The 25,340-nt window shown below is 36.8% G+C and overlaps 1 protein-coding gene and 1 non-coding gene across 4 annotated transcripts in view; both read left to right on the top strand.

Moving 5' to 3' along the window:
* Positions 1-25,340, top strand: part of Slc25a26 (solute carrier family 25 member 26) — a 159,317-nt gene that overhangs the window by 81,204 nt on the left and 52,773 nt on the right. The gene's annotated exons all lie outside the window — the stretch shown is intronic.
* On the top strand, positions 1,783-1,886 carry LOC111816352. The gene has a single exon (XR_002820767.1). It is a non-coding gene; the product is annotated as a U6 spliceosomal RNA (small nuclear RNA).

Here is a 25,340-nt window from a genome sequence, read left to right on the forward strand (position 1 = left end):
TTTTTGGTCATTGTCTTCTTTAGAAGCAGTTATAAATTCTTTTACTGCAGTGTTTTCTTCAGATTGGGTTTCCTCTCTATGTTTCTGTAGTTGATCGTTTGCTTCAGATGCTATGAGTTCTGAGAATTTTTTTTATTTCAGAAAATAATTCGCTGTGAGTTCCTCTCTAACTTTCTGCTGTTGCTTATTTACTATCGACACTATGAATTCGTACATTTGAGCTGAGCTAGTAGAAAAGAATTCCGCTCTGAGTTCCTCTATGACTCTCTGCTGTTGCTAATTTAGTATCGACACTATTAATTCATACATTTGAGCTGAGCTAGTGTCCTCTGCACTTGTTCTGGGTAGGCATTGGGTTTCTTCCATACGTTTCTGCATTTGATTCTTTGCTGCAGATGTTACTAATTCAGCGATTTCTCTTCATTTCCAATCTGAGTTCCTCTATACCTTTCTGCAGCTGTTTCTTTATTTCAGAAGCCATTGATTCATTGCTTTCAGCTGTGTGATTCCCAATTTGTTCTGTGTTAGTGTCCTCTGTACTTGTTATTGGTGGGCTTGGTTCTGAGATTGCATTTTGCTCCTTCTCGTTTTCATTTTGTGTAGCACTGTCTTCTGCCCTTTGTGGTAGATCTTTTTGCAGTTATAGCCTTAGCACTTAATGAAGTTCAGGTGCAGCTCTACAAAGTTTGGATTTATCCAGCTGTGCCTGACTTGGGTCTGCCTGCTGTACTCAGTTCTTTCCTGTTGCTGCCTTTGAGGGTGAACCTGTTGTGCCCCTCTGGCAAGATGTTCTGCTCCTGGACTAGCTTGATGGTTCTGTCCCCTACACTCTCTGCAGGGATTGTAGCTGAAGGGTTTCACCCCAGGCATGTATGCCAGGCCTGAGTTGAGTCTGGAGGGGATGAGGTGGAGTAAGGGGGAGAGGCAGCTCTCCCACACACTCACTGGGCCTGGACTAGGACTAGATCTGGGGGTTCCCATAATGGGACTGGGGGTTGCTGGAATGCAGCAGAAGTTCCTACTTGGCAGGCGTGGTAGGGGAGGTGGTATGGAGTGGTGGGGGGTCTCCCACGGTGATAGAAGAGGGTCTCACCCATGCTGCACCTGGGCTGGGACGAGTAGGTCCCGCCGGCACAGGGTAGCTGGACGTTCTCCCACACACTCACAGGGCCTGGGCTAGGATTGTGTTTGGGCATTCCCAGAATGTGGCAGAAATTCCTTCTAGGTGGGCGGGGTGGGGGAGGTTCTTCGGAGTGGTGGGGGGGCATCCCAAAGGGTGTGGAAGAGGGTCTCACCCATGCTGCTCCTGGGCTGGGACCAGTAGGTCCACTGGCGCAGGGTAGCTGGAAGCTCTCCCACACACTCCCCTGACCTGGGCTAGGACTGGGTCTGTCTTAGCCAATCTAATAGATACATTTTGATGTGTCATAATAATTTTAAAATTTATTTTCCCAGTATCTGGTGGTGGTGAAATCTTTTTATATGCTCATTTATCATCTTTATTTATTTATTTATTTATTTATTTTTTGACAAAATATCCATTCAAGTCTTTTGTCCATTTTTTTAAAATCGGATTTCTTACTGTATAGCTTTAAAGGTTCTTTTATATCTAGAATACTAGTTCTGGTCAATTATGTGATTTGCAAATATTTTCTAATAGTCTGTAGCTTGTAATTTCATTCTATGAACAGTATTATTTTGCAAACTGAAAGTTTTGAATTTGGTAAGATTGAACTTACGGTTTCTTTTATAAATTATTCTTTGGATATATGTGTAAGACCTTTGCTTGTTTCAGCAGCATATATATTAAAATTGGATTGATACAGAGAAGGTTAGGAGGCCCCTGTGAGAGGATGATATGCAAATTTGTGAAGTTTCTTGTTTAAAAATAGAAAGAATTTTGTATAATCCAGTCACTAAAGTTTACTGCATTGTATTCTGCCAAAGGTATTATAGTTTTATGTTTTACATTTGCAATTTATTTTGAGTTGATTTTTAAGAGTGACATGTAGGTTGAAGTTTATTTTTTTGTGTATGAGTGTCAAGTTGTTCCAACGCTGTTTTTGAAGAAATACTTTTTCTCCATTAAAATGCTTTGTGCTGCTGCTGCTACTTCTTCATCTTTGTCTTTGTCTTCGTCTTCCTCCTCCTCCTCTTCCTCCTGTGCTCCTCCTTGTTCTCCTAGTTGTCGTCCTTGTCCTCCTCCTCCTCCTGCTTCTACTACTTCTTCTTTTCATTGTTAAGTTGCTGAATTGCTCAGCCTGGCCAGGAACTTCAGTCTTCCTGCTTTAACCTCCCACAGTGCTGGTCTTACAGGTGTACACCAACATGCTCTGCACATTTGTGTAACCAGTTGGTCCTGTTTATGTAGTTCTTTGTCTAGAACAGATGTGTACTGCTTCCTTGCTGTGCACCAGGCAGTATCTTTGCTTTCTTTTCTTATTCTTGTATTTGTTTCCATATTTTTGAACATCTGTGTTGAGATGATATTTGAAAGATTATTTCCTAAAGGCATTTTCCTTTATTTCATTTTTTAATTGATAGGATACACAATCTAGGAAATACCTCCAATGTATTTTTTTTTTATATGTATATATTTTTTGCAGACCCGGGGATTGAACTCAGGTCCTTGTGCTTGCCAGGGAAGCACTTATTCCACTGAGCCATCTCCCTGGCCCCTGTTTTTCTTTTTAACTCAGAGGAAAATTGAAAAACAATCCAAAAATTATGTATCTTTTATGTTTTATCTTCTATTTCTCTGGGAATGCTATTTTTATTACTACATTTCAGCCATACATAATGATCCCATTCATCATAGGGAATTTGTACTCATAATATATCTTAATTCTTTTTTTCTCATTCCCCTCTCCTCCCTTCAGTCTTGTTTTCCTCCATTTTAAAAGCTTGGTTTTCTTTTTCTTTTTTCCATTTTTTAAAAACCCTTTTTCTCCTTCGCCTCTTCTCCCTCATCGCCTTATTTGCCTCATCGCCTTTCACATTTGAGCATGTTCTTCCTACTTCCCAATATCTGTCCTCTGATGTGCTCATTATTTACCCATTGAATTCCTCACACAAAAGAAACAATGTAATATTTAAATTTGTGTCTTATTTCACTTAGAATTATGTCTTTAGGTATATCCACTTACCTAACAATGCTTATTTTTTAATGAATTAACATACTGTTAATATGTGTATGTCAGTCAGTTAGAAGTTCAGTTTTCATCTAACTTTCATTCACAGTATGGTTAACGTTGGCTGGGCATGATCACACACACCTGTAATCCCCACACTCCGGGAGACAGATAGGAAGTTTGGGAGCTCAAACCCAACCCAGGCAATTTAGTAACTTAGTAAGATCTTGTTTCAAAATTAAAAATACATAAGAGGCTGGAGATCTCTCACTGTGAAGGCCCTATAATTTCCTTATGGTTACGGGGTCACTAGATTTTGTTTTTAATTGTTGTTATATTATCATGTAATAAAAATAATCTTCATGAAGACAGAAAGGTGCTGTGTATTTTATTTTATCCAGACACAAGCATCTTGGCTTTGGGTTTCCTTCTTCATGATGTCCTGTAACATACAAGACCTGAAATGACTCACTTACCAGGATCATTTTTTTTTTTTTTTTTTTTTTTTTTTTGCCAGAAACAATGTGGAGCCCAGACTATTTGACTGTTAATCTCCTCCCCATCTCTCCTCCCTCTTCCTGTTTCCCTTCCCCCTCCTCTTCGTGTAAACTAATTCTAGACTTTAAGGGGAAGAGTAGAATTGCAAGCTGAGATGCAATTTGTATATTGTATATCATAGTATTGGTGTGTATTGCTGTCATGTGTATTGTTGTTATGTAGATTATATGGGTCATTTTAGAATTCAAACACTGACTAGAACATTTTTAAAAATCCACTCAGAGAGCCAACCAAATAGTTCAGCAGATTAAAGCACCTGCAAGTAGGCTCAGGGACCAGGGGTTCAATCCCCCAGGCCTGCTGTGCCAGCCCTGCCCTCAGGGCACACTGAGAGGGCAATTGAGACTGGGCATGGTGGCACACACTTGTAATCCCAGCTTTTGGGAGGCTGGCTGTAAACAGGAGGATGACTAAGAGCCCAATCTAGTAGTGAGACCCTGAACACCCTGTAGACTCTTAAAAAAAAAAAAATCCACTCAGTACTAGTAGTCTTCTCCCACCCCCCAAAACTGTGGTGCTATTGGGTAGCTAATGCTCTGTGTAATATTTAAAGACTCCTTTATTGTGGCCTTATCATATCACCACACATTGGGCAAGTCTTTGTAGCAAGTGTGGATATGGGACTCAAGTTGTGAAAGTAAATGTGTACGCTATAGTATTGACTCTTTAAGTGTGGATTTCTTTCAGAAGATCTTGGATGAATTTATTTTCACTGTAATTAAAAAGTATAATGTTAAACCATTTATTAGGGACACCTTACTGTGATTTCTTGTGTTAAGATAGTTAGATACATGCTGTATCTCAAAAAAGAATGATTGAATACAGAAAAAAAAAGTGGCTCAATTAATCTCACGTAAATCAAAACCTAAAAGTAATATACATCCTTTTTCACAACTTCGAGAGTATTAAATAGGTATCACTCATGTTGTAGGACTTTTTGAGGCACTATTGAATGTATGTGGCTTTGTTAGCATAGATTGGCCTTGCATTTTCTCAAATATGCTAGAGTGTATTTTAAAAACTGTTACTTATATTCCATTTCTTAAAGAATTGGGGTCACCAAAATTGGCAAGCGCTAAGCATGCTAATTAGTTCAACATACTGACCAATTCTCTGAATTATTACTTCAAAGAAGTGTGTGGACAGGGATGAAATTAGATTTGGGCATTTTTCACTCTAGTTGTTTTAGGATACCATGGTTGCTTTGATCTGTAAATAACAGATGTTTTTTCATGCATGGTTCAGGATACTTAAAACATGTTCACAATTTTGTCTCAGTGTTGGGACTCATCATTCTTATCCTCAGTTGGATATGCAACTTTTTTAACTATAGCTACTTTAGTGTTTTTTGTTTTTTCTTTCTTTCTTTCTTTTCTTTTTTTTTTTTTTTTTTTTTTTTTTTTTGCTACAACTACTTTCGAAAAGATTTTTGACTTTGTGTTTGGTAGCTAAAGCTAGCATATTTGAAATTTTTCCTAATGTATGTATTACCTTTATTTTAAAAAATAAACTGATATGACCAAGTTATAAAGCAGCATATAAAAATACATTGTCAGTTGCTCAGTATATATTGACTTAATTTAAATGTCAGGTTTAAAAGAAAACAATATATATTTACATTTATGCATATGTTTATGTTGCATATGCACATACAGATGTACAAAACTATGTTGCATATATGTATATGCACAGTTGTATGCTTTTAGATATTATGTGATAAAAAGTTTTGCTTTGTTTTTGTTAGCTAAATATTTGTATTTAGGGGCTGGCACGATAGCTCAGTGACTAAACTGCCTGCTTAGGCAAGCTTTGGCAAGGGCAGGGACCAGGGTTCAATCCCTGACTCCAACCTGGGGGCAGGACCGAGCCAGCCACACACACACACACACACACACACACACACACAATTATATTTAACTTCAGTATGTGATAACAAGCATTAGTGTCAAAGCTAGTAGACTGTATAGAAATACTGTTTTTACTTTTGGCTTTATGTGAGAAAACTTTAGTATTAAGTATTTTTATGATGAATGGCATCAAATGAATGGTAGAATGGTAATTAGGATAAGAAGGTAAAAATAACAGGTTGAAAACTGCCCCCCCCCATGATACTGGGGATTGAACCCGGGGCCATTATTACATCCCTACTTGTTGACCTACCCCTGTTTTAAAAAAATTTTGAAATGGAGTCAGTGTCTGAGTTACCCTCCAATTTGAGATTGTCCTACCTCAGCTTCCCAGAGTGCTGGAAGTATAGGTATATGCTACCATGAGTGGCTAAACTGAGAAATAATCCTTTGTTTCTGCCTACCATACTCCCTGATCAGAGGTCTTGAGTGATATAGCCCCTGCTCCAGCTGACATAGGATGCAATAAAGTCAGATAGTGTGCTCTGTGTAACCTCTCATTTATTTTAATTTAATTTGTTAATATTTTCTTTTTTGGTTTTTTGAGACAGTTTTACTCTGTAATCCAGGCTTGCCTTGAACTCGTGGGAATCCTGCCTCACTCTCCCAAGTTCTGAGATTACAGGTGTACACCACCACACCCAGAAACTCTTCATTTAGAAATAATATTAGGAACAATTATACCATGTATTAATTGTAGAAGTGAGGTACCCTTTTGTTTAGTAAAGCCATTGTTGTTGTTCATTAAACTACATGAGGTTTTACAATGCATTTCATTAATGGCTTTTTTATTAAAATGTTACTGTAACAGTGGCCTCTTTCCTATATAAGACATGCCTGAGTTCTTGTTGCACCACTTACTGCCTTGTGCCTTCTGACATTCTTTAATCATTATCATCAATAATTTCCTCATTTTAAAAGTGGTTGGTAAACTATGACCTGTGGACCAAATGCAGAGCCCAGCCTATTTTTGTAATAATGCTTCATGGCATGTAGCCTCACGCCTACATTTATGTGTTGTCTGTGCGCTGCCGTATTACAGTGGCAGAGTTGAGTAGTCGTGACAGAGATCAGTTAGCTCACAGAGCCTAAACTGATTTCTAGTCTTTCATAGAAAAATGTTCTGAATTTTGGAATAGGTGGTTTCTAAGATCTGTGCCCTGCCTGGAGTGGATTTCCTTTGTGTCATCCTAACTTTAATTTTAAGTTCAAAAATCTTTTCTATGACCAACTTTGCCTCTTAACAAGAGAATGAAAATGCCCACTGGATTGTTGATACTCAGAATGTGGTGCCTGGAACTTTTAAAAATGCAAATGCTGAGGCCCCTAGATTCCTGATCAGAAACTCTGGAGCAGGACCCACAGTTAACTGTTGTTAGACCCTGTAAGTGATTCTGATGCATGCTGAAGTGTGAGAACCATTGGAGTAGATGAAGTTCAATCGAAAGAGGTTCTTACAGGTTAGGGATGTAGCTCAGTGGTAGAGCACTTGCCTAGCATGCACAGAGGCCCTGGGTTCTATCACCAACATGAATATATATATATATATATATATATACTATTGGATATCATTACAGAAATTTGTGAGATTAGTAGTTTATGTCTTATTCTCTGGTAAATGCATGTGTCATAAACTATGAGTGTAAAAAACAATAATGACAAATGCCTAAAGGATACATCTATGTTACCATCTGAGCAATTTTAATAGACAAAAAATAAACAGTATGATTTGTTCATGAGATTTTTTTGCTTTGGTAGAACATGACTTTTAAGTTATCTTAAAGCTAATGATTTGGAATAAACAATTTTCATAAGAACACAATTACCTTAGGAGATATTTTGCTTTTAAGGAAAATGAATTAAGAAAAGAGCATTTAATCAACCAATCTTTTTTCTTTTTTCTTTTTTTTTTTTTTTTTTTTTTTGGCAGAACCGGGGATTGAACTCAGGTCCTTGTGCTTGCCAGGGAAGCACTTATTCCACTGAGCCATCTCCCCTGCCCCTAACCAGTCTGCTTTGACTGGATTTCTTAACCATTTTAAGTGAGATCACTGTTGGATTGGCTTTATTTTCAGTGTTAAAAACCACTAGAAATGAATACTAGTTAAACCACTCATCTCTGTTAAGAAAGATCACAAAAACTGTGCTTTGTATTGCATCTCAAAGGGAGAAATAGCAGAATTGTACATGTCAAGAAAGCATTACAGGGTGACATTGTTATTTGGAGAATCACTTTCATCTCTGAGATATCTCACACCTGCCTCACTTGGCACAGACTGTTTCCATCTCATGAAAAAGACTGCCCTTCCCCTAGCCCCAAGGTACATGGATGCACCAGAGCAGTGAGGAAAATGTTCACAGAAAAGCTGACTTCAAAGTGCCAGCTAAAAGTTCAAAGTGTATAAACTCAACTTGCTTTTGTTAACAAGTGGATATTGATTTTTTTTTGTCTGTGGTGTGTGTGTGTGTATATATATATATATATATATGCACTACATTATGTGGTAGCTGTGAGTTTACACATGGACGTATCATTAATTTGAGAGGAATGTGAGTGCATATGCCCATGTTCCCATATGTCTGTATACCTGGTGCACACAGCACTCTTGTGATTACACAGTCCTCTCACAGCCCTTTTTAGCTGCTTCTAAGATCTTCTGTACCTCTCAGGCACTAACACATTTGCATTCTGGCTGCCTTTACTTTTCTCCACTTTTAATATGCCAAATATATAAATATGGTTCAAGGGGTGCAAAATGTCTGTGGGTGCGGGCATGTGTATACATGTTTATGTAAGAGTTGACTGTTTCCAAATGTTGTTATGTTAAATTCTGTGAGGCTGTTCTTCAGAGAAACTGGTTTGGATTTTTAGGTTGTAGGTGATGTTGCTTTTTATTAAACTGTGCTTGCTTGACTAACACTGGGGTTGTTTGTGTAATTCCGTTCACATGCTGGTGATTTTGAAAGGGGGAGTATTTGTTTCAGTTTTTCAGGGGGTAAAATTGAGCCCCTTTTTCACATTTTATAGATGACACATTTGGGTATGCCTGGGCAAAATCTGGTTAAAAATAATAGTATTTAATATTTAATAAAGTACCAGGCCTTTGAACCATCTGGAACTTTATTTTCTTTACACGCAGCATCTGAGTTTCAGCTGTTAGCATTTCTCCTTCACTCTGGGAAGGGTCAATTGCTTTTAAAGTCTTTGATGCTTGCTGTGTCAGCCCTTTTCATATTTTCTAAATGTCCGTGTAAAGGGCTTTTCATCCATTCATGCTGATAATTCTTTTGAACTTGAGGTTTGAACCAAACTAATCAAATTTAATTATAGCTCAAATCCCGTTACAGTGAACTCCAGTAGACTTTTAGTTTAAGTTTTTTTCTTTCTCCTTTTTCTGTTATATTGGAATTCAGCCATTACCAATATTACATTAAGAGAGTAGGCCATTGACTGCAGTTTGGGAGACATTTCATAATGCCTAGAGTTTTGTTAAATTGGTAAGATGCTTTGAATTTTATTTCTTAAAGAGAATAATGAATTAGTTGCAAGTAAAATTTTATTTATCTTTGCATAATAATTTAGGTGGTTGTTTCCTATTCATCTCTAACAGTTTTAAACAATTAAAACTTTAAAACTTCTTTGTTAAAGAATCTTTTCAAAGAATCAAGTTTTGTTGTTAATTCTTGTTTTTTGTCCACTTTTAAGATCCACATCTAAAAGATTTATACCTGTCTCCTGAGGTTACTGTGGTGATTTATTCATATTTGTCTTGTATTCTGAGATTGTGTTTTCCTTTTTGCCTCTTCATCAAAAACTAGTTTTTAAAACCAGTACTGTGTATTATTTACTGGTGAGAAACTAGGAAGTAAAAGTATTTAAGGCTGAAACATCAAGGGGAGGTGATTAGTACTGATGTTTTCAGTGCTACAAAATGATTCTTAACACGTGTATATTTTAGTTTCTTGTTAAATTCTCTAGTTAATCAGTGTTTATGCTTCTGTATATGCAGACTGTTTTTTCCAATACAGTTAAGACATCTGTCCATTTTTAAATTGGATTTTGTTTGAACAGTTAAGCAGATTTTGGAGCAGTAGTACATAAAATATTTTGTTTTCTTTCATTTCTAAAAATCTACATATTTTTATAATGCTTGATCAGTTTTTTACTTGCAAGAATCAAATGTCAGAACTCATTCTTAGGAATATTTGATTATGAAATAGAAAATACGGTTCATAAAAAATGAGCAAATATCACTCCTATAAAGGTGAAAATTCACTTTTATAATTCAATTCAAACTGTCAGTTTTCCTTGAATCAGTTGTAATAAGGGCTCCTATTTTAAACTGAAGCAAAGTATGAAGTTAATTTATATTCTAGTATTGAAGTCTAATTTTGCTGGCTAAGTTGCTAAAGATTTTGAATACACATGCTTAAAGGAATTTCAGTAATAAAGCTGCCATGTGTAGGACAAGTTCATGCCATAAATCTTTGGTTTAGCTTTAGAATTGTTGGCCACAGTTCCCACTCTGCTTGGAGGGCAAGGCCAATTCTCGTGTGCCTTTTGACTTAAATGCCAGGGAGTGTGACATCTGCATCTGTTTGTCAATAGAAGCTCAACTGTGATTAGGAAAGCAAAACTTCAGTTCACAAGGAAAACTGAATCCTGCTGGGCCAGCATAATTTCTAGAGTGCAGGGGCTAACATGTTTTCATTTAGGAAAAAGATGTCCAGGTTATATGTATCTAGACCGAGTACCCTGAGCAATCTTCTAGTCTTTTCTTAAGTGTTGCCATTAAGAACATTAACAGAAACCTGAAGAAGATGAAACATTTTTGTCTGTAGGTCCAGATGATGAGAGGTACAGAACCAAATGCTTACAGACGTAAGCTTGAGAATCCTAAGTTAGCAGTTGGGGGCAGGAGCTGTGAGCATAACCTCACTGGATTCAAATGTTGGCTCATGTGCTTACCAGCTGCGTGCCCTTCGGCAAGTTGTGTAAACTATCTCATCTCATTTTATTCCTGTCTGTGCTGAGTGGCCCAGAGTGTTTGAGAAAGCACTGGTGTGGGAAGTGCTCAGGATTTTTTGTTCACTAGTACATTCCTCTAAGTGTTTTAGTGTCATTGTGTCTAGCTTTCTCTTTCTATGCACTATTATATAGGTCCAAATCTTGGGTAACTTGTTAGATGCAGAACGTGACAGTTTACTGTACTTTGCAGAGCTGTCCTTTTGACAAATGAACTATGATAAATATTAACATTTGAGCAGAAAAATGACTTATAAATTATCACTTTTAAGATAAAATCTGGGGCCGGGGAGATGGCTCAGTGGAATAAGCGCTTCCCTGGCAAGCACAAGGACCTGAGTTCAATCCCTGGTTCCAAAAAAAAAAAAAAAAAGATAAAATCTGGTAAGCTCTTTAAATTTTGCTTTATAAGGTTAAGAAATTTAAGAGATTTTGTCACCAGAAAATGGATTTTTTGGTTTTTATTACAAAGTAGAATCATTGGTTAGTTTTCTGAAATTTGTTAGCAATAGAGTTTTCTAAGAACTAAAACATATATTTCCACTGAAGTTCCCACAAAGCACAAGTATTTCCTAATGATCTCTATCTCATCCCCTCAAATAGCAATTTTCAGTTGATTAAGTTTGTTGAGTTCTTATGCCTTTCTTTAGCATTCTCATGGTGCTGAGAAGTTTAGAGAATCAGTGTCTGAACTCGGGGAAGGAATTCTTTTCCATTAACAAGTACTTGAGGCAATTTTTTCAGTGCTGGGCCCTGTGCATGCTAGGCAAAATACCCTACCGCTGTGCCACAGGAGTCCTAAAAAGGTGAGATGTTCTTTTTCTCAAGTGGATCAGCGTATTTTTCTTATAAGTGGCTCTGTATGTAAGAGTAGCATGATTACATAATTTAATCAATTGTGTGAAAACTGGGACTCCATAGATTTTAAATAACATCAACAGCAAGTTTATGTGTTAAGTATAGATTTTTAGATTGATACATTAAGTGACTTTCTCCCTTTGGATACTTTATGCTTTGTTTTTACTTGACACTGATACTGGAGCATTTTCTATGTGCTAGAGACTGGAACAGATTCTGTGCGGTCAGAGCTACCCTCAAGGAGCTCATGTTAAGGAAGGAAGTGAAGAATGTCACCTAAATCAAGGTATTATTTGTAGAGTCAAAGTTAGTGAGGTAGGAACCAGATGGTATGTTTTTTTTCTTTTTTCCTTTTTTTTTTTTTTTTTTTTTTTTTACAAATTTCCAGTATATTAAGAGGCTCATTATGCAGAAATTTGAGGCCAAGATAATTATTTTATCCCAAACTAGCAACAGCATTGAAAGTTGAAAGTTGCCAAATGCAGCAAAGGAGACCACATGTACTTGGGAACATCTGTGGCTAAGGAAGCAAACATTATAGGCAAACATAACAGTGGAATGTGGCATATCTTGTTGGTTTATCCCACCAGAAAACTTCACATGCTTTCATTAGACAAGTCATTTTATGTATGACTGGGAGAAAATAAGATTAGTTTCTCTCTGAAACAATAGTTGACTTCTCTAGCTAACATTCTTAACACCTATAATTGTGACTATTTCTGTTTTTTATAGTCAATTTGACTAAGTCAGGTTAACCTATTGTCTAGTCTCTTCTCTTTGGGAATAGATAGATAGATGGAAAGATAGAGATGCACTGTAGACAAAACAAGACCAATATCATATCTATATAACTTAAAGGCTTAGCTAAACTGAAATGATTTTACCAATGACAGTAACTTAATCACACCACACACCACACACACACACACACACACACACACATACACATATACCCTTACACCCTTTATTTGAGACAAAATCTCACTGAGTTGCCTATCTTGGTCTGAAACTCCTGAGTTCAAGCTATCCATCTTTCACAGCCTCATAAGTAGTTTGGGATTATAGATGTACACCACTGTGCCTGACTGCAGGTAGCAATTTAATCTTTAGTGGGTTTTTAGAGAGTAATAATTTAGATATAACATTTGACATTTTATCTATATTTAAGTGGACAATTCAGTGAAGTTAATTACATTCACAGTGTTTTGCAACTGTTACTAATATTTCCAAAATGTTTTTATCACTCCAAACACAAATTCTAACCATTAAGCAATAATTCCCTTATTCTTCCCTCACCCCACTCCCTAGTAACTTCTGGTCTACTTTCTCTATGATTTTTTCACTTTTAGATATTTAATAAAGAGAGGACCATAAACTGTAACTGTTTCTCTTAGCCGATGTTTTCAAGGTTTACCTGTGTTGTGATTTATAACAGAACTTCATTCCTTCTTACAATGAAAGTCGCATTTCATTGTTTGGACACAACACATTATGTTGTCTGCTCATCACTAGCTGGTCAGTTAGGTTGTGCTCCACTTTTGACCGTTGTGAATATTATTGCTTTGAACTTTGCTGTGCAAGGGTCTGTTTGAGCACCTATTTTCTGCTCTGTGGGTTGATAGTACTTAGAAATCCATTTGCTGAGTCATACATTGGTTCTATTTTTAACTTTGTGAGGGAGCACTAGGCTGTTTTCCACAGTGGCTATATCACTTTACATTCCCACTAGCAGTGTGTGAGAATTTCAATTTCTTGCCAACATTTGTTATTTTCCATTAGAAATTATTTTTATAGCTGTTATAGTAGGCATAAAGTGTTATAAAATAGATTGAGAATAATTTGTTGATGAAAGCCTTTAAAAGGGTGTTTAAAAACTACCATGATTTTTTTTAAAACTTGTGTTTTGAAATATTTTATGTAATTGCTATTGGTTTAAAGTTAGTATCCTTCCCCATTCATATGTTGAAATCTTCCCCCCCAAAAAAGGTGGTAGTATTAGAATTTGGTATTAGAGTCACTTTTAGTATTAGAATTTTCTAAGTGACTAGGTCATGAGGATGAGCCCTGCCTGGTAGCATTCCTTCCTTGTAACAGAGGTTCAAGTGAGACCTGCTCCTTCTACCTGGTAAAGTTACAATGAAAAGACATCTCTCTGTGAGCGATGAGGTGGCCCTCACCAGATGTCAATTCTGATAGCATTCTGATATCTTTAGCCTACAGAATTTGAGCAGTACACTTAGGATGTTTCTAAACTACTCAGTTTATAGTATTTGTTATAGCAATCTGAATAGACTAAACAGGTAATTAGCGTAACATTTGTTAGGCTCACTAATTTTTTTTTTTTTTTTTTTTTTTTTGCGGTACCAGGGATTGAACTCAGGACCCTGCACTTGCCAGGCAAGCACTTATTCCACTGAGCTATCTCCCCAGCCCACTAATTCTTTTTTTAGTTTGGAAAGTTACTTTAAATGAAAAATGCTAATCTCACTGTTCATGATATGATTTGAAATATTGTAGCATATGTTGTGGAATGGCTAAAATGAGCTAATGTGTATAACTACACATATTTTTTTTGTGGTAAAAGTACTCAAAATCTACTTTTAAGTGGTTTTCAAGAATATAGTATAAATGTTATTAACTATAGTCACTATGTTAATATGTTTTGGTTATGTTTTTATTGTTGGGATGAAAAACTCTATAACCACAAGTTAAAACAGGAAAGGTTTATTTAGGCTCATACTTCCTAGAAGTTTTAGAACCATCCATGGGACTGTGACCCATCCATAGTATGATGACTCTAGTGGACCAAAGGCAGGGTGGCATGGCAGAGGGGCATCAGGGAAACAAGTCCATGCCAAGGCAAGTGAAAAGCAGCAGCAGTCAGCTTGCCTTCCATATTTCCTCCTCTTCTTCCTCCTCCTCTTCCTCCTCTTCCTCCTCCTCTTCCTCCTCTTCCTCCTCTTCCTCCTCCTCCTCCTTCTTCTTCTTCCTCCTCCTCCTCTTCCTCCTTTTTCTTTTTCTTTTTTTAATGTCTTTAGTATAGGGTGTCCAGGATCTCACCGCCTAGGTCGGACTCGTAGTGCTCCTCCTGTTTACACTCCTGTTTACAGCCTCCCAAGCACTGGGGTTACAGGCATGCACTACCATGCCAAGTCTCATTCGCCAGTGCCTTGTGCTTGCCTAAGCAGGGACTTTAGTCTGCTGAGCTATCTGGCCAGCCCCATCTTTCCTTTTACATCCCATCCAGGCTACAGGTCTATTGGTTGATGCCACCTACATGCAGGGTGGGGCTTTCCAAATCAGTGGTTTAACCCAGTAATCACACACCCTTAATCTTTACCCACCCTAATCCAGCCGTGTCCAGAATGCCCCTCTTATGAGTGCATGAATCTTTGAAGGGATATCTGAATACCAGCCATAACATTGTACAGTAGTTCATGAATTTATGTCTCTCATCTAATTGAAATTTTTGTATCCTCTGACAGATAAACACCTCCCAAACTTGCCATTCCTATCTCATCCCTTGATCATTTTACTTGCTATTTGTATGAGTTTGGCCTTTTCAGAATCTATATAATGTATATAAGTAAGATCCTGTACTTTTTGTCTGTGTCTGACTTATTTCACTTAACATCCTCTAGATTCATTCACTTTTTGCAAATGACAGAAGTTCTTCCTTTTTAAGGCTGAATAGTATTTATTGTGCTTACAGTCCACATTTTTTAATTCATTCTTCTGTTGAAAATGTGGAAGGCCACTTGGGTGACTCATTGAAAGAGGAGTAGTTGTCTTCATTTTGGCTATGCCTGGCCCAATTTCCATGTGTTAATATGTACAGGGCTAGCTAGGACTTTTCCTCGTTCCTTCAGTTAGCTTTAAGCAATGTGTATCAGTCTGGTTGGAGGCTATTGGTAATTTTATTTTATTTTTTTTTATTTGTGTACTTTCATAGTTTTTTTATTAGTTTTATTGAGAAACAAATAGCAATGAGACAGTTTCAAAACCGATTAATAGGACAGTTTCAATAATTAATACATTGCATATTGTTGTCTTCGTAGTGGTTATTCATAGTACAAGATGCAGACATGATATCCTGTCCAAACACTATTAGTACAAATCTTTCTTCTCATTGAATTTAGAGAAAGTAGCTGTATATCTATCCTAACTATTTTGTATATACAAATACAAAATGGGGAAAAACTGAAATCTTTTATTCTCAGATCTGGTACAAGACAAGGGATGTCCTCTATCGCCACTCCTATTCAAGATAGTTCTAGAATCATTACCTAGAGCCATGAGATAAGAGAGAGAAAAGGAATAAGAATAGTAAGGGGCCGGGGAGATGGCTCAGTGGAATAAGTGCTTCCCTGGCAAGCTCAGGGGCCTGAGTTCAATCCCCGGTTCCGCAAAAAAAAAAAAAAAAAAAAGGTAAAGAAGAAGTTAAAATATCATTATTTGCAGATGACATGATACTTTACTTGGAAGACCCAACAAAACTCCACCAAGAAGCTACTAGAATTGATACACAAATTCAGTAGCATAGCAGAATACAAAGTCAGTACCCAAAAGTCAGTAGCATTCCTCTACACAGATAATAAACACACTGAGAGGGAAATTATAGAAATAATACCTTTTACAATAGCACCGAGGAAAATGAAATACCTTGGAATTCATCTAACTAAAGAAGTCAAAGATCTTTTCAAGGAAAATTACAGTACTCTGAAAAAATATCATAGAGGATTTCATAAAGTGGAAAGATACTCCCTGCTTCTGGATAGGAAGAACCAACATGGAGAAGATGGCCATACTCCCAAAATTGTTGTACACATTTACTGCAATCCCTATCAAACTACCAACATACCTCACAGGCTTAGAGAAATTGTTTTTAAAATTTATTTGAAGCCAGAAAAGACCTAAAGTAGCAAAGGCAATATTGGTAGTCTTTAAAGACAGCAGGCGTGTTTCCCCAGAAGCTCCCACCTATTCCTCTTTGATGTGAGCCAGGTTGAGATGGAGGATGAAGAGCCAGTGCTCCACACTGTCAGCTGGGATCGAGCCTTAAGGTGGAGGCTATGACTTCCTGGGGCTTGACAGATTGCACATCAGAGCTAAAACATCCACCTCAAAACATTTGATACTGTCTCAGTTGTACAATGCAAATTACTCTCTGCATCTCCTTCTCTGCATATTGCAGAAGTAAATACAGGCCTGCTACTTATCTCAGCTCACAGTACTCACTTACTTCCTGCTATCCTCAGTCAATGATCCTCAGTCCACTCTCCTTCATGACTGGATAAAACTTGTGTTTGGCCCTAGGTCAAGGCCTTTGTTCTAGATAGCCATCACCATGGCTGGATGTAGGACCCTTTGTCTCCCCATAACTATAAATATGCTTTTATGTCTTTCTTCTAGCTGTGAGTTCCTCTGGAAGTTGTAGATTAGAATTAACTTGATGGGATACCAATAGCTTATCCATGGGATTACAAATATAAACTTCTCATACCAAGAGGAGGACCAGGAAGGGCTCTTCATAGGAGGCACTTAAGTTGGTTTCATACCTTGTCCTTTTGAGGAGTGCTGCAATGCATACAGAATCCCATTCTGCTCTTCAGCATACTCATTTATTTTAGTGATATTTACCCAGAAGTGGGATGCTGGTCATGTATAGTTCTATTTTTTTTTAATGAACCTCCATACTGTCTTTTATAATGGCTGTACTAATTTATATTCTCACCAACAGTATACAAATTTTCTTTTCTTTACATCCTCTCCAGTATTTCTTTCTTTTTGACAGATCGTCCAATGATGTACATTTTCCTGATGGTTAGTAATGTTAAGCATTTCATATACTTTTTTATCTATTTCTTGTCTTCTTTTAAGGAATGTGTGTTCAAATGCTTTACCCTTTTAAAAATGGCATTGTTTTCTTGCTATTGAGTTGTTTGAGTTTTTTGTTCTTTTTATTAGTATGTTTGTGAGACAATTAATACATTGATTGTGGGGAATTGGTACATATACATATTTTCCACTTTTTTATTAGTACATGTTGGTTATGGAGATTAATGGGTTTCCTTTTGGCTGATTTGTACATGTGACATACTTTAATCGCCCCTTCCCCTACTCTCTTGCCTAACCTCTTAGTGCATTAAGTTTTCGTATATGAACTTCAGGACACATGCTTTGCTTTAGAATGCAAGATTGTCAGGCATGAACTTGAAAGATAGTCACAAGAGCTTGAGTATTTTGAGATAATTCACTTTTTCGCCTTTAAAATATAGTAAAAGATCTTTCAAGGAAAGAAGGAAGAAGGCCTTCATATTAATATCATTAAACTAGTTTACTGTGTCCTGTACTTTGTTAAGTAGAACACTTTATGCTGCAAGATTTAAATATAATACTAATTGAAGATGTCATTTAAAGTTTTACACTTTCTCATTAAATAAGTAATGAGATCCATGTTTTCAGTAATTTAAGCCATTACTACAGTTTCAATCTCATTATAACTACAGAAGAGTTTTCCTATGAGGATGTGTCTTTTTAACCAGAGCTACACTTTTTAGCTTAGGCTTCATAAAGCCCCATGACTGAACTTGCGTTGGAATCGAGTATCCTGCCTTTAACAGGCTCCTAGAACTCTTATTTGTTTCCCACAATTTTCTGTGTGTTTGTTTCAAACAAACCATAAAATGACTTAGTGCCAACATGTGGTTTTAATAACAAATAAGTATGGGCAAATGAATGGTGACTTAGAATTTGAAGTTTTGTACATATGCCATGACTTGAACTTCTAAGTCAATTTATGGCTCAGTGCTCAACTGTGCTAAATAATTTATCAGTTAATATAGAGAACTTTTTTTATTCCAGTCATCCATTATTCAAAATGCATGTTGACTAAAAAACACATATTATTGATAAACAGTTTTCTGCTAGTTTTTCACCATTTATTTTAGTCAAATTTTATTCATAGAAAGTAATTTTCTCCACAGCTTTGTCTTTTTGTTTTTTAATTATTATGGTTTATATTGAATCATAATGACAATTTCAAGGTGATTAAATATGGTCTTACATAACTCACATCTTTGTAAATATTTCTATTGAAGCAGAGATTTCTGAGGTAGAAATTTGGTATAGTGTCTGCTTCACATTAGGATGAGGCGTAAGTGGAGATTTCCTTCTGTGGTGTAATATCACAAGACAGCTGTTCTGTGTGTCTCTTTGCACAGAAGGGTGGAGGAGTGGGAAGGAAGGTGTGATGAGTGAAGGAGAATCGGTAGAGGCCACATTGCACTTGTTTCCACTGTCATGTACTCACTATTCTATATAACTCAGTTGGGCCTGGGACTCATTCCTCCTGCATTAGGCTCACCAGTGTTGGAATTGTGGGTGTGGCTTCTTTAACAAGCTTTGACTAATCTGAAACCATATTTTCCAGTAAATGGTACAATAATAAAAATTATATTTGTACAAAAGAATGTACAGTATCTAAAACAATACTCTTATCAGTTATTAAAGTTCATTTATAACCTCAGTTTTCTTTGGCCTCATACAGAGTCAGAAATTGAAGGCCTGAAAATTAAAGTGATGAAAGACAGATGAGCAGAAAAAATAAACTAGATTTAATTATATGCATACATACACACAGAAAGTAGTAAGAAGATGTAATTGAGAGGCATGGTTAGAATATGGGGCTTATATGAGAGCAGAATGGCCTTTCTGGAGAAGCAACTGATTTTGTAGACTACAGAGAGCAGAAAGTGTACTCAGGGAAAAAAAAATGACTTTTTTTTTCAGAAAGATAAATGATACTTGGAAAAATAAATGTGAAATACAGCACTTTCATGACAGTGTCTGTTTGGAAGTGATGTAGACTTCTCCAAGATGGGAAGCTTAGAATTACTCCTGGGGAAGGGGCTTATGACAATGTAGCTCTTCTAGGTGAGTTGACTGTTAAGTAGACAGGGATTTCAGGAACTTTTAATGCTTTCAGCTCAAAATAATTCTCTTGTCGTAGTGACTTAGTATGGATCTCTTCATGTCATAGCACTTTATTTTTAAGCCTTTGGGACTATTGAGATTTTTTTACATATGAAAAATTTGTCAATTTAATGGATAATGTGTTTTGAAGTATTCATACTGTTGTATAACTATATCACTTCAAGTAAGATAGAGATCTAGAACAGGCTTTAGAAAGCTTTGTATGTAATGGCCCAGCTAGTAAATATTTTAAACATTGCATGCTGTACACTTTCTGTTGTACCTATTTAGTTCTGTTCTCAGAGTAAGAAAAGAGGCAAAGACAACATATAAATGGGTAGGCATGGTTGTGTTCAGTAAAGCTTTACCAAAAGTGCCAGCCTGTACCTTATGCTTTACCATTTCTAGTAGAGAAGGTTTATATCATCACCACCAGAAAAGTTATCTTATGTCGTTTTATTGTTAAATGTCTAACACCAGTCACCCACTGTTCTGCACTTTAATACTTCAAACCTGGTTTGTGTGTTCTAGAGAGTTTAAAATATGTGAAAGCGTATCTAAGTCCTTTTCAATGTTCCACTTCACACACTCAGCATGCTTTTGGAGTTCAGTCATATTGTGTGCAGCAGTTGCCTTTTCCTTTTTGTTGTCAAATGGTGTGCAGTTGTATAAATAAGCTCCCATTTGATTATCTATTGTCCTATAGATAGACATTTGTGTTGTCAATTTTGGGCTCTGATAAAGCAACTATGGTTGTTCTTATACAAGTCTTTTTGTGAGTGCTTGATGTCTTCTGAGTAGAACATGTGGGTCATATGATATGTATTTAACTCTTTAAGAAACTGCCAAATTGCTTTCCAAGGTGATTGGGCCATACTCAACTTCTCCAGTCACGTGTAAGAGCGGTAGTTGCTCCATATCCTTGTCAGTACTGGGTGCTGTTGTCTCCCTAGTGTAAGAAACATGAAAGAGTAAATAAAATCTGAAAAGTACAATAGATACTGTGAAAGGGAAACTTTTCATCAAAGGGAAAGAACACTGGGATGAGGGAAAGAAGAACAAAAAAGAAGGAAGGAAGGGGAAAAAAATATATGTATACACACACAGCATAGACTGGATAATTGTGCTGCTGATGTCTACTAGTCTAGTGAAAGAAACAATGCTTAAATATTTTTTAAAATTTTTTAATCAATTTTGCATGCTTATCTCTGGCAATCGGAACAACTGATTTGCAGAAAACAATATGCAATATAACAACCATTGTTGAATTCCTAAAAAATAAAAATAAAAATACTTGATGCTCGCAGTATTCCGAATTTTCTACTTTTCTTTCCAGTCTCTTACTTCTTTTTGTTGCTGTTGTTGTTGTTTGTTTGATTGTTTGATTGGTTTGCTTTCCTGCATTGCCTAGACCCTCAAGTGAAATGCCGGATACGTGTGGGGAGCATGGGTATCCTGTCCTTCCTATCTTCTTAGGGAGAAGGTATTCCTTCTTTCACCCTAAGTACTATAATAGTTGTAGGTTTCTTATACTGCTTCCTTTATCAGGTTTGAAAACCTCTCCACTATTCATAGTTTGCTAATATTTTATTTAGTCATAATGGATGTTTAATTTTTTCTGCATATTTTCCTTTATTTTTTAAATGTATCAGTTATTTAATTAGGTACTTAGTAAAGAAATTTAGAACACTAATTTATGAGGATAAATTCCATTTGTCACAGTTAGCCCTGGATCTGAGGAACAGCTTTGATTTTTGCTAAAATCTGTGAGTCCACTGCTTTCTCATCCACCTTGCACTGCTCTGAAATGCGGTATCTCTCTTTCTCAGTGTCAAAGATCTCACCCTCCTAGTGTCTGGGTTTCCACAGCTGCTGCTTCTTGAAGTAAGCATCAGTGAGGTGTTTGGGGATTTTCACTTTGCTGATATCAATTTTTGTAGAGGTGGCAATGACAAGTTTCAGGTGTGTTCTTTGTAGAGGAACACAAGGTTAAGAGGCCCAGTCACAAGTAGCAAGCCACTGGCAAACTGCTTCAGGAAGACCACTCTCTTGCCGCTGTGACACCCAGGGAGGATGATCAAGATGGTGCCAAGAGTGATGCTAGCTTGAAGTTTCCTCACATGGTGACTGAAGGGTTTCTTGCCATGGCTTAAGAGCTTTTAGGGCTCATCTTCAGTAGGGTAGGATCTAGGCATTTTTCGAAGCTTAATCACCTGTGTACCAGCATTCTTTCCCCCACTGACTGGTTTTATGATGGTAACAAGAACTTTCTCCTTTTTCTTCTCAATCTTTGATTTAGCAGCTGTGTACTTTCTCTTGTACAAAGCCTTTCTGGAATATATAGCAGGTTGGGAATATCTACCAATTCCTCTAACCAGGACAGGATTTCAGCTGCAGTGGCGCTGCCTCTTGTTGGGCTTTTTTGCCTTCACCTTACCCTTTTTACCAGTACCACTGGCAGTAGCCTTCTTGGCTTTGGGTTTCTTCTCTTTAGTGTCTGGCTTCTCAGTTTTTTCACCCGCCATCTTGCAAGATGGGAAAGAGCTTTTCTGCATACTTTAAAAGGATCATATGGTTTTCCTTCCTCTGATACCATGGCAAAATATATTGACTTTAGAATGGTGAAGCAACTTTTTATTCCTGGGTCATATCTCACTGCCTGTGATATATTATCATTTTTATATATTTCTAGATTCACTCTGCTGATAGTTTTAAACAATTATTTCTATCATTTCATTTTTCCTCACTTTGGGTTTATTTTATTGCTCTCTTTTTAGCTTCTGAAGCTGTAAGCTTAGATCATTGATGTGTAGCCTTTTCTTTTTTTCTCATGTAAGCTTTTATACTTATAAAATGTCTGCTAAGCACCAAGTTAGTTGAATATCCCCAAACTCTTGATGTGTTATATTTTTACTTTTAATCATTTCTGATGTGTCAGCTTTCACTTAGGATTGTAAATCCACAAAAAGAAAAAGCTAGGTAATGTATAAAGTTGTATTTCTTTTTCTTGACTTCATCAAAGTTGAGGTTACAAGGTCATTGGGTAAACTGAATTATAGAGGGGTTGCAGGCTGCTCCAGTAAGACGTCAAATCCAGAAATGGTCACCTTTGGCAGAGGCATAGAGATGTGGAGTCATGAAAGTGGTATGAATAAAACTAAAATCTTACTTTGAAAAGCTGGTGTGGTATATCAGGGTATCTTAGCATTTCTCTAAGTTTCACTTACCATCTACCTATGCATTCGCTCATTTTTATGTTATCCTATCAACCACATACTTAGGAAAAGGGTTTGGAGGCAGAGCAGAAAACCTTGAGTCCTCCGTGTTACAGAGTGTGAGGGTGAACCAGGAGTGCCTTACAAAGTCCTTATGTACACGGTGTCCTTCACAGATACAAGTTTTGCATCCATTACCACTGGAAAACAGTTTAAAGATTCAACCATGTCTTGGAACCTGCAGTTAGATACAGTGTAAGTCATTCACCTGTTGGTGGAGGGACAGGTAACCTACCTCTTCCTGAGTCTAGGCAGAAGTTGGCTGCTGATAATAGAAAAGGTAAAATCCTACCTCAGTCTTGTAATTACACTAGAAAAGTTCCATCTGGCACAAGGAGAGCATGAGGAAATAAAACCTAGCTACCTTGTTTCTTCCTTGTTTGAGTAAAGAGATTAAACCCATGTAGAATGACTGGCAGACTTCTGACTGACAGCGATTTGGGGCCTTGTTGCAGGACAGACTGATTTTGGAATACTCTGCTGACATTCCTGCTCAGAGTGCAAGCCAGACTGTGTTTCCTTTAAAAATTGCCTATTGAAACACACTTAACTCATAAATTCATAGGCTGAAAATCAAAGGATGGAAAATAGTACTACAAGCCCCTAAAGCAGGGGTAGCAATCCTATTTTCAGTCTTAACCTATTGATATCCTTTGTTAATTTTATAGCTGACATGTACTTATTCTTGTGTGTAGTTAGAGGTGCATGAATAATGAGGTATATATTTAGAATATCTGTTCTTTATCATGTACATTATAAATACATGCCAAAGTTATATTCATTGCTTTTTAATTTTCTATAAAACTTTTATGTTCCATATGGAAGTTTTATATTTTATGTAGAGCCCCTCCATCATTATTTCATACATTGCTTTTATGAAAAGTCCAGTAGTGAACTTTTTCCTCATAACCAATTTCCATATTCCAAAGTACACCGATCTTGAGTATTCAGTTGGGTGCATTTGCACACATGTGTATTGTTGCAACCACCTCTGACCAAGGTACAAAAGTTCCATGACCCTGGATGCTCTCTTGGGCTCCTTCCTATTTCATATTCATGGCTCCTCTCCCTAAGAATTAAGCACTGTTTTAGCTGTCAGTGTCATAGAGTAGTTTTATGTTTTGCTGGCACATATAGAAATAGGATCTCACTCTATCATGTCCTTTTTTTATTTTTATTTTTGGGTTAACTTTCTTTCAGTCTGAGGTTCACCCTTGTTACTGTATATACAGTAGATTTTTTGTTTTCAGTTTTACTTTGCATGTTCTGTTGTGTGAATGGATATTTAGGCTGATAGTTTATGACTCTTGTGAATAAATCTATTGGGAACACTCCTACACATGATTTTTCATTTTATTTTGTGTGAGTTTAGGTGCTCATTTCTCTTGGTTGTGTACATAGGCAAAAGTGCTATGTCAGAAGGTGAAAGACATATGATAGATACTACCCTACCCTTGTCCAGATTGGTTTGAATACTCAGAGGTATGTATTCATTTTTCTCTTGTTGGAGAAATTCTAAGTTAGTACATTCCTTATAACAACTTCACTTCAGCTCATGCAAATTCTTAAGGTAGGGTAGGAATTGTTTACAGGGATAATTCTGTGGTGATTTTGTTTAAGTATTCAGGCATAGAAATTTTTTTAAATACATATCTTATTTGGTTATATTTAAATGCAAAACCACAGAAGATTTACCTTTTAAGGGAACTGGAGGATAGTAGTCTTATTGATTCTAAATCCCTCTAAAAAATGAAAGTCTGTAAATCACAATTTTGTTTGTTGATCTGTTTGTTGCATTGCAATAAACAGATGTATGTACATATGTTGAGGTGAAGGGGGTTACAGCACAATTACATAAGTTTCACAGACCAAGAAATTACATTGGATTGTTGTTCTATCTTTTCTTCAAGTTGGAATTTGATAACTTCTTAAAAGAAAAATGAGCATGTGCTTAGGCAGGCATAGCTACCTGAGTTCAATCCCTGGCATGAGGTACTGGCTGTGCCCCCGAGGCGTGCTGGAACATTGATTGAGATTGGGTGTGGTGGCGCACACCTGTAATCCCAGCACTTGGGCGGCAGAAAACAGAAGGATCACTATGAATCTGATCTATATAGTGAGACCCTGTACTAAATACATTTTAAAAAGAAAAGAAAAATGGTCTGAATGATCATAGATCTGTATATTACTGTATTTTTCACTCCACTTTAGCTCTGTGAGCCTCAAACTTGAGCATGTATCACTTTCCAGATAGAAGACCAAGTATTCTAAACTTGGAGAGCAATTTAAAGGAATTAGAGCACATTTTAAGATTTAAGTTGTGTTTTCTTTTGTACTTATAGTTGCTCCTTATCCCCCTCTCCAGTTGAGTTTTCCTCCTATATCTTGGAGATCTCCTTTAACCCCCTGTTCTATCTTGGTCTCCTTGGATGTATGCACAGTTCTAATACAAGTGTTTCTCTTAGACCATTCATACAGTTCCACTTTGTAGGAGACTTAAGGTATATATTCACCAAAAAGAACAGGTAACCAGAATAAGAATTAGGCAAAAATTCTAAGGAAAGTCAAGGTGTTACATTTTCCCTTGTTTGTATATCCACTAAATGAGGCA

This window comes from Octodon degus, unplaced genomic scaffold (genome assembly GCF_000260255.1).
Source record: "Octodon degus isolate 3935 unplaced genomic scaffold, OctDeg1.0 scaffold00030, whole genome shotgun sequence".
Classification (NCBI taxonomy): Eukaryota; Metazoa; Chordata; class Mammalia; order Rodentia; family Octodontidae; genus Octodon; species Octodon degus.